This window comes from Mauremys mutica, chromosome 7 (assembly GCF_020497125.1).
Source record: "Mauremys mutica isolate MM-2020 ecotype Southern chromosome 7, ASM2049712v1, whole genome shotgun sequence".
NCBI lineage: Eukaryota > Metazoa > Chordata > Testudines > Geoemydidae > Mauremys > Mauremys mutica.
Genome location: NC_059078.1, coordinates 76,561,164 through 76,571,348, shown reverse-complemented (window position 1 = coordinate 76,571,348; position 10,185 = coordinate 76,561,164). Strand labels below are relative to the sequence as shown.

General features: G+C 37.6%; 1 protein-coding gene across 2 annotated transcripts in view; it reads left to right on the top strand.

The window, feature by feature from the left end:
- Positions 1-9,236: 9,236 nt before the first annotated feature.
- Positions 9,237-10,185, top strand: part of LOC123374875 (LIM domain-binding protein 3-like) — a 147,738-nt gene continuing 146,789 nt past the window's right edge. For both annotated transcript variants that reach the window (XM_045025257.1, XM_045025259.1), the window contains exon 1: positions 9,237-9,332. The gene's annotated coding sequence lies outside the window, so the exon portion shown is untranslated. The remainder of the gene's footprint in view (positions 9,333-10,185) is intronic.

The following is a 10,185-nucleotide window of genomic DNA, read 5'->3' as shown; positions in this document are numbered from 1 at the left end:
CAGGGAACCAGGTCCTGGCAGTGAAGACCACCCAACCACTGCAGAAGGTTTCCTCAAGTGCTGCATAGTGAGTACCTACCCCCATGGTTAGCAGGCACTCCTCCTGCTACCAGCCACTGTGGGTACTGGGCACCCTCTGCCCTTAGAAAGAGTGGAGCACAGAATCTCTGAAAAGGGGCTCACCAAAAAAGTTTCAGAACCTGTTCTGTAGAGTATTCAGTGACATTACTTTTAGGGCTGAGTGTGCTGCCACTATGGCACTTCTAAGTCCTTCTGGCCTGAGGATTTTGAGCCCAGGTTTCCCGAGTGGTCATGAAGAGCCCAAAGTTACTTGGCTGGCCCTGCAAAAGCTTGTATTATTGGAGCCTCCAATAAACTTGTGTAATAAATTCATGTAACTTTCTTTTAGCTACTGTGATAGAACTGGGGCAGTTGAGAGACTTTTCCTTACATGGTGTTCCTTTCACTCTGTCCTTCATTCTGCCTCCTGCACAAAACATTGCGAAGTGCAAATTACATGGGCAATTTGTTAATTCCTGTTTGCTCTTATGTGATTTATACCTTTCTCATCTGAGCATCAAGATATTGCTGATCTTCTTTCCTCTCTGCTGCACAGAAGGAAGAACAATCTTTCTGCACACCTTTTGAATTGGAAAAGTTTACTACTTGGAAGAACAAAGCTAACTGAAGTGTTAAAGCTGTCAGTATCTTAGGCATCAACGGCTGAAGAAAATTGTGTGGTTCCTGTATTTGATGGACCAGAGGTTTTAGTCACTTAGGTTTGTCTCACCTGATCCATAGGATTTTTTTACCCTTTCATATAGTGATGGGGCTGAGCCACAAAATTTGGACCAGATTTTGAATATCCTAAAATTGAGATTGGGTTTTGAGCTGGGATTTTGCTTTTGTTCATGGCATATAAAGGATAAGTGATATGCCCAAAGTTACACAGCATGTTAGCATCTCAACCAGGATTAACATGCTGCCTCAAAAGTCCATGTCTTGCCTGGGAGGCACATTGGCATAATGGATTATGAGCCTCTGAGCCTCAGTTTCCCCCAGAGTTGTCTGATTTAAATAAAAAAAACAATCTAAATACCCGATTTTAATCTTGATTTAAAGCAGCAAGCATGACATCTTGATTTAAATAATTGATTTTAATCTTGTTTTACATACGTACTTTTTAGTTATTTACCTAACGAAAAGTTTATTCCTGTTGATTGGTAACCATTAAAACATATTGATTTGCAACTTAAGTATAGTTTTTACACTATATTTTAAACATTTTTGCTAACTAGGAAGATATATATATATATATATATATAATTGATTTATTTAAGCAGTTATGTTGCTTAAATATTCACATTCTTGGTTTTTAGATTTTGTATTATGTTAGAAAATGGTTAATGATACATTTCTTATTTGCTAGATGATTAATTTTTTATTTATGATTTTTGTCAAGCAATGTATGGATGAAAACTGGAATTCAATTAAAAAAGCACTAAAACATCATTTACAAATTTTTCATTTGTCAAATAAAACTACCTTAAAACATAAGGAAAAAATTGATCAAACACATTTTTACATTTAAAACTAACTGCAAAGCAAAGGTACTATTTTATGTAGTCGCTGAATTGAAGTGATTGTTTCTTATCACCATGTTCTTCAGGGTTTTAGAACTGGTAGATCTCATCCTCTCAGACCTAATTTTTATTCATAGAATTAAAAAGGAAAAGAAGCTTTCCTTCTTTTCCAACTCCCAATTAGTTTCTTAACTTTAAATGAACTAGTCATTGAACTGAACTAGTTGAATAAACAGAAATGAAGAAAATGTTCTTTCTGCACTGGCAAAAGAAACTACTGCTATCAAAAGCTGCTTTAGCACTTAAACAATCTTTGATTCCAGGTGCTAAGCCAGTGACTGACACTAGTTCAGTGGTTTAACTTTCTTTAAAAGTTTGGCAGCAAATGTAATGCTTAATTATTTTATTTTATTTTGGTATTTAATTGATTTTAATAGATTAAACACATTTAGGCCTTAACACAGGCTTTCATAATTTCAAATTTAATTGGTTTATTTTTAATAAGAAAAATGTCTTTAATTTAAATTTAAATTAAAAAACATTTTAAATAAAATAGGGCTAATGATAGATATGTAGTAGACGGGAGTTATGTGAGATATAATTGGATAATGTTTGGAAAGTACTTTACAAACATGTGGGAGCAGATTTTAGGATGTTAGGCTTCTGGCCTGCACTCATTCTTTACCACATACTTGTATGTTTAGATCAGCTCAGTTGAATAGGCAGTTAAATACCATGTATGTGTGCTTCACAGTACACACTTTTGGTTGAAAGTTAATGCTGTTTCTTACTGCATGTTGCCATGGCATGCTTTCAAAGTTCAATAGATTTCATATTTCAAAACCATTTTTCCCCCAAAACTTCTGTGAGTATATATAACTCAGGGACTATGCATGTGAGACACTTTAAGTTTGAAGTTTCTGCTGTTTTTTGACTTGGAAAGAATTAATAATTTAGGTTTTATATTGGTAAATATTGGTTGCTCGGCGTTTTCTTATTATTTTGCTCTGTCTCATAACTGAACACTCTAGTTGAAGCAGTTTACCATGAAATGCAATGGATTTTATGTCACTGAACATTTAAAAACAAGACTGGGTGTCTTTCTATAGATATACAATAGTTTATGGACAAGTTATTGGGGCTAAATGCAGGAATTACTGAGTGAAATTCTATGGCTTGTATTATGCAAGAGCTCAGACTAGCTGATCACAATGGTCCCTTCTAGCCTTTAAATGAATGAAAAATGGAAGATTTTGGCCAAATTATAATAGAAATCAGCAGCAGGCAGAGACATATCATGGAAAATTTCAGTACCAAAGATAAAGGTTTTAGAAAGTTATGAAGCCATGAAAATGGTTAACAATGGAAACTGTTCTGCAACATTAACTAAAGTGGGCACAATCAGCAAGTCCTATAATACACTCACATTTCCATTAGCCCTTCTTTGACAAATCAGTGTCATGTCACCTTTATTTCAAACCTCTGTAAACTATTTCAGTTTGATTTGTCATATTGTCCAAAAAATCAGTTTGCAGCATGTTCATTAGGGCTCATGCTAGATTGTGACAGCCTGCCTGTATACAGTACTGTGACCTTTTAATCTAGCCATAAGCATCCAGGAACTGTTCCAAAAGGATTTATTACAACACAGCTCCTCTATCTATAAATTGTTCAGGCAGCTCTATCTCAAACTGTTGGATTGCCTTAGGGTTTAATTCAGTGCCATGTTCTGAGGCTTAAATTCCCATAGCTAGAGCTGAGGAGCCTATATGAACGATAAAGATTTGAACCACAGCAGTTAAAAATTGTTGCTAGTACTGTATAGTCATATGCCAAAGCTATAGCTGGAAATAACGAAAGAATACAAAGAGGGTAGGGAAGATTGGCTCACAGTGCTTACAAATTAATCCCTGGTGTATAATATAACTCCACTGAAGCGATGGTGAGATTAACCCTTTGTCTAGAACTGTGTGAAGTTTTTAGACTGAATTTTTTTCAACAAAAATGCAGATTTGGTTACTGAAATTAATGTGTGTCAATTTTTACTGAACTGTTTTGGTTGAAAAAAGCTTTTTAAAAGTCAAAAAATGTTTGGTTTAGACAATTTTTAAAAACTAGATGGTCTGATTTTTCAATTAAAAACAAATTTTATTAAAACAGTAAAAAAACTCAGAATTTAAATGCAACATTTTGTTTTCCCTGAAACTATTTTTCTCTCTTTTTTTTTACTTTCACTGAAAACTTTGAAAAATATAATTTTTGATTTGACCCAAAGTGATTTTTTTCAGAATTACCAGCAAACCAAAAAAGCTGTCATCCATCCAGCTCTATTTCTGTCCATTGCACTGTAGTTAGTTAGTAGGCTAATTTCTCTCCTCTGCCACAGCACAGTAGGTATAATTAAAAACAGAATGAAAGAATACCTCCAAGTGATGAGGAGAGTGAGAGAATTAGGTTGAATCATCATTAAGTGGCTTGGTCTTATCCTGAGAGCACCTTACTCAGTGAATACCTCTGCTAGAGTCTTCTAACTGATGCTGGGTGCCAAATGTTACCTTGTATATACAGTATTCTCTGTCCAATTCCGGTTGATGAGGCACATCATGACCATAGCTGTATTAGATCTAAATTGTCAGGCATAGATTTGGTTCTAGCCATGAAAATCTGTCCCCTCCCCTATCTAATAGTAAAGTTAATCAAAATATAACAGACTTGCAGTTATTGGCCCAGCTGGTGGCGTTAAGAGGGGGAGGGACAGGATGCTATCCTACAAATATCCCATGAGAGATAGCACATGGCAGTGGCCATTTTCCAGGGTTTGCTATTATTATTTTTAAATCATTATCTCCATCCCTGACTATCGCATACCAAAAGTGTTACTTCTCAGGCACTGTGAGAAAGGCAGTTTAGCCTGTTCATGTGTCATATCTACAATGAGATCCAAAATTCTTGGAAAAAGTCTGGGTAATTCTTCCCATCCCTGGAAAATGTTTGCTGCAGATTATCGTACTGAGTGCACTGGTGAAAGAGCAAAATATTTCTCAACTCTGGATTCTTAAAGTAAGGGCCTGTCTATACGGAGACTTAGTATGTGGCAATCGGGGGTATAAATCTACAGCACAGTAGCTTGCTGTGCACTAAGTGGTCTCATGGATCCTGCTGCCACACAGTTAAAGTTCCATTGTGTGCTTTGATATACTGCTGTTTAAGCTAGTGCACTGTAGATTCACACTTGACTTGCCACATGCCGCACTCTATACAGATGAGCCTTCAATGTGCTGAGTGTTATGGTCCTGTAAGGTATTATATAGAGGTCATGACCAGTTTGTAATGCATGTTTTAAAAAACCTTGGGTATTATTTTTAATGATCACATGATTTTAGTGTTCATGAAAAGTGCTCATGTCTGAGGTCCTTTCTCCACAGAAGAGGTACAGACAGCATGGGCAGCAATAAAGCAATTTTGTCAATATTACGATGTGCTTGGTCCCTCCAGCTCAAGGTTGACCTCTTCGAACTAGAGGATAGTTTACACTTCGGGCCAATGCAGTCATTCACCTCCCTGCTGAGTCTGCCAACAAGAGGGGGAGGGGCAATTAGTGCCAATTGTGATGTGGTTTGTGTGATAAGTGCCAGGCTGAGTCCAAGTCATTGCACAGAGGCCACCAAACTATCCCTTGTTAAAACTACAGCTGTCTTTCTATTAATATTTGTGCACATATATGTTTGGTTACTTTCCTGCACTGAGATGGCACTTGTGAGACAACAGTGCACCAGAGAATTTTCTTATGGCTTTTGGGGTGTAATCTGGTGGTCTGAGGGCAGTTGTTAAAGCCAGAAATTTCCAGAGAGGAAACATGCTCTAGAAAGGAAGAATGATTGACAGGATAGGGTGCTAATCGCAGACATGGGAGCTTCTGCCTTCCTTCAGCACAGATTTCCTGTGTGTCCTTGAAAAAGTCACTTAGTCTCTCTGTGCCCCAGTTCCCTATCTATAAAATGGGAATAATAGTATTTGCCTACCTCATATGAAGATAGATACATTAAAGATTTGAGGCTCTTGGATACTGTGATAATAGGGTCCATATAAATACTTAAAATAGATAGAAAGTTCTAATTCCAGCTCTGATACTGACTCCCTCTGTGACCTTGGGCAGATCACTTCACCTCTCTGTCCAAGTTCCCTCATCTATAAACAGGCATAGTATTGTTTACCTCACAGAGGTATTTAAGGCTTAATTTGTTATGAGACTGCTAAGTATTATATATATTATTGTGATTACTGATTTTTGAAAAAGGTAAAAATTTAGATGTTTCTTTCCCCTATCCCGACGCACATGAATCAGTCTTTATCTTAATAAAGATAAATGTACAGATTAATCAGCCATGAATTGTGATGTGAGAATTGGAAGGTCTCTAGAGAGAGATGAAATGGAAGGGATGGACGATGCCTGTCGCTGCACAGATGGCAGACATATGCCACTAATTATTTACTGCCTCTATTTATTGGGGAAGCTGGATATCTAATTTAAATTTCAGTGAATTCCTGTTTTCTGTTTACATCTGCAATTGGAGTATCAGAATGTATTTTGTAGACAACACATTGACATTTAGAGACTGGCCTGAACCCAGGGGAGTTTGGGTTGTAAACTGCACTTCAGTGCTTGGGTTCATTTCTACTGAGAATCCACCTTGACTTTCACTTAAATAATGGTGTCTTGATGTCATACCAGGTCTTGGGATGTAATGTCAATGGTGCAGCTCAGTGAATTGACAGAGATTTCCAATGGAGATTACAGTATTTGACCTCCTCCTCTTTCATTTGTAAGGAAAACTCTAAGAAGTCAGTAGGTAATAATGTTTTACTTGATTTTTGTATAACAGCTAAGTTGTCATATGGGCAATATTACAAATGCATCTTTTGGAAAAGTGTATGGTGAGCAAAGATTGTTGCTAAAACTGATGCAATCCTATGGTAAAAGTGTAAAAGTAATAAATGTAGGTGTGCTGGAGTTCTTCATCTCATTTACAGCAAATCTGAATATCCTCTGAGTTTCTTTTTGACTTGTTTTGCAAAATAAAATCATTTGTAAAACTCTAAAATATTAGATTCCTTCTTTTATGGGTCGGTTTGGCATTATTCACTAACTACGCCATATGACCATTTGAGTCAGCCTGTGCATTGGACACATCTGTGGTCCTGTTTTTAAAGAAATTCCCTGCATTCTTTAATCAATAAGGAAGTGAAGATTGTGAGGTTGGTTTGAGTCAGTTTATTCATCATTCACAAAGAGAAGAGCAGACCATTGAACCTTATACTTTCTGCACTTAGCACTGGGTAGAAGATACTGGGAATCATTATTGTTATTAAAGTGCTAAGCACTGTACATGATCACATGGTAAAAGCCAAGCTTTTCTGTCCTTTCTAAAAACTGAATTTAATGCTTATTATGAAATGTGACCTATTGATTGCATTGGAGACTGAAAAGCTTCATTTATTAGATCTTGTATAGTATGTGCAAATGGCAGTGCACATACTGTACCTGATACCCGATCACCGCTGAGAATGAGTCTAGATTGCTATCAGTGCTGCCCATTCAGTCCTTGTTCTCTTAGGGTGCCGGCTGATGCAATTTCTGATCCAAACACCTGACCACTAGGAAGTGGACCAAGTCATTTCACATACTTTAGAATTTTTCAACTTGTCTTTAGTTGAATCAGTGAGCAAGGACCAAAATTCTCCTATGCCATTAAACTAATCCCATGAGCCATCCAAAACATATACACGTGAGCATTTTTTACAGAGTCAGAGATGAGTTATGAGTAAAGACCATTCAGACGGGTAAGACAGTCCAACCACTTCTCAAACATGTCTACCTCAAGACTGGCTACCAGGGCAAATTTGCAGCCACCTGTCCTTGCAGAGCCATCAATGACCTCTGCCACAGAACTGCAGGTTGCTAAAAGTCAGTTGTAGAATTTTACATTTGAGATCCTACATCTAATCTTTAATGCACTCATCACCTGTATTCGTAATTAAAAAGCACAAATTTAATCTGATAGGACCATGTTTTCCCAACCATTCACCATTTATGCTATTTTACATGGACAGTTCTTACTATTTTTCCAGGAGAGCCACTTGTGGTCACCCTGCAGCTTTTGTTGTTGAGGAAGGAATTGTGTGACATGATGGGGGAAGATAGAACTCCAGGGATGGCAAGGCATGTATTCACCCTGATCTTTACTAGCATGGGATTCCATTGCAAAAGGTACCAGTGAGAATGCCTGGCCTCTGACAGTTTTATCCTCAGCTTCATCAGGCATTACATTCCCCATGATTTCAACTGTTTTGGTGGATCACACAGAGCAAGAGAGAGCTCCACCCACTGAGGACTTTAAAGATTGGCACCAGTATACCGCTGAAGCCAGTGCAGAGCCCCAGGGTTATGTGTAATTTATATGGTTATCAGGATCAGACCCAAATAAAGGGTCAGATTCTACCCTCATTATTCCTATGCAATCCTATTGAAGGAAATGGAATTGGAATGGCATGGGTGAAAATAAGGACCTAATCTTGTCCAGACTATTTTCACTTCTTCTCTTGTCCAGTGTTGGGAAGTTTGGTGGCACACAAAGGAAGTGGGTTAACATTAACCAAACCTGCTTGAACCCCAAATACAGGTTCATTTGAGAGAGGTGCAAAAATTTGGATATATTCTTATTTTATTTGGACTTTTCTTGTCCCTCAAAAAAGGAGAAGCAAATATAAACTAAAGCAGTGGAATTTTCAAAAGCACTCAAAAATGGTCTCCCTCTGCTCCCATTAAAGTTAAAAATTTCTATTGACTTCAGTGGGGATAGAATCAGGCCAGTGCTGAGCTCTTCTGAAAATCTCACTTAACATGTTCCTAATTATTCAAATCGTGATGCCAAAATTGTTATAACTTTCCTCTTACAAAGGTCTCTGAGAACGATGCACTCAAAAATCTTAGTGGAAATTGAAGGATGCCGTCAATAAGATTAACAATGAAAATTAAAGTTAATTTCATAATTGGATTGTGTACATAGGGTACATGTTTGCTTATAGCTGGCATGCATTTTCCTCAGCCAAAACTATTGGCATGTCAGTCCTGCTCTATTTCTGCATGTAGCAGAGAATTCCTTGTGCGTGTACCTCCCCTTTTCCCCTGAATCTCAAACTCAGAGGTTTCATAGAATTGGTGCATTTCATTTCATCAGCTGGAAACAACTACTGTGGCAGGTATATGTCATTTGTCAATTCTTACTCATGTGAGTAGTTACATTTAAGCCAGTGTGGGGCTACTCACATGAATAACAGTTGCAGTTTGGATTTAAGGGTAACATGATCAGCACCTGCTGACTACCCAAGTCAACTGTCCCTATTTATTTTTGGGTGAAATGTTTGTTTTGTTCCCAAAAAAGTTCTCCCAATGCAATGGAGTAAAAATATGTGTTCCAGTTCCCCCACCCCAAACTGTAGATTCTGAATGTTGGCCAGTATGTGGCCAAAAGGTAAAAACTAACCAAGTTTAAATCAAACAAACTCTAAAAACATTTTACAAGAAATGTGGCACTGTGGCTTTAAGAGATCCACCTTAAGCAAGCTCACCCCCCCCCCCTTGGCCTGAGTGGACTACGTCACTGGGGATGCAAGGATCAGATAAATCTGCAGCTGGAGCAACAGGAAAGCCACGAGAGTACCAGAGGACATTTGCAGAGCTACTCCCAGGTAGAAATGACCAGCACGTCTCTATCTAAGCATTGCCAATTGTCTAGCTACACTAATTCTTTTCCTAGTAACCAAGGGCTTTTCCTTATTACTTTGCACTTACTGCATGTTGTTTCTATCTCTTGCTGATAGTTTTCTTCCTTTTTCTCTCAGAATGGAGCATGCTAATTTTATTTACTGAGGCTGCTGTCATGTTTGCATTTCATGCATATGCCTGTTGGGGTATTTAATCAGTCTGATGTGCTAGCTGGGATTTACTTCAGACCATTTGTTCACTAATCACATAGGATCAGCTGTTCGGTTCTCTTCCCCCCCCCCCCCCCCCAAAGCACACAGGTCACCCAGTATTCAACAGAGGTTGTTAGTAGCCAGCACATCATTCCTCTCTCCCTCCTTCCCCTCAACAAACCAAAAACTACTTTTAAGCCTCATTCTACATTTATCATTTTATTTTTCTAATTAGTTGTATGCTAGGGGATGTGTTTGTGATACACTTGGAATAATCCATTTGTATTTGCCAAACTATCTTTAAATTGCTTCTGAGCTAGTCTCAAAAAATGTTTTTAAACCTATATTCTACAGCTAGCTAGCAAAATATATTCTATTATTTGTTAAATGACCCATCTTCAGATTTTATTCATGAAAGCAATAAGCTGATGCACATTAATTTAAATTGTATTAACAAAAATCTGCAGTCTTTTGTCCACTTTTTTGGGGTGCCAATGTTAGTTTAAAAGTCAATTTGTTTTAAAGCGTCTCCAGCAGCAGCATACCTTCTATACATCCCTCTGTGAAGATCTGCACCATTTAAATGGTGCAGAACTTCTATATTGCATGATATTCATGGGTTAAA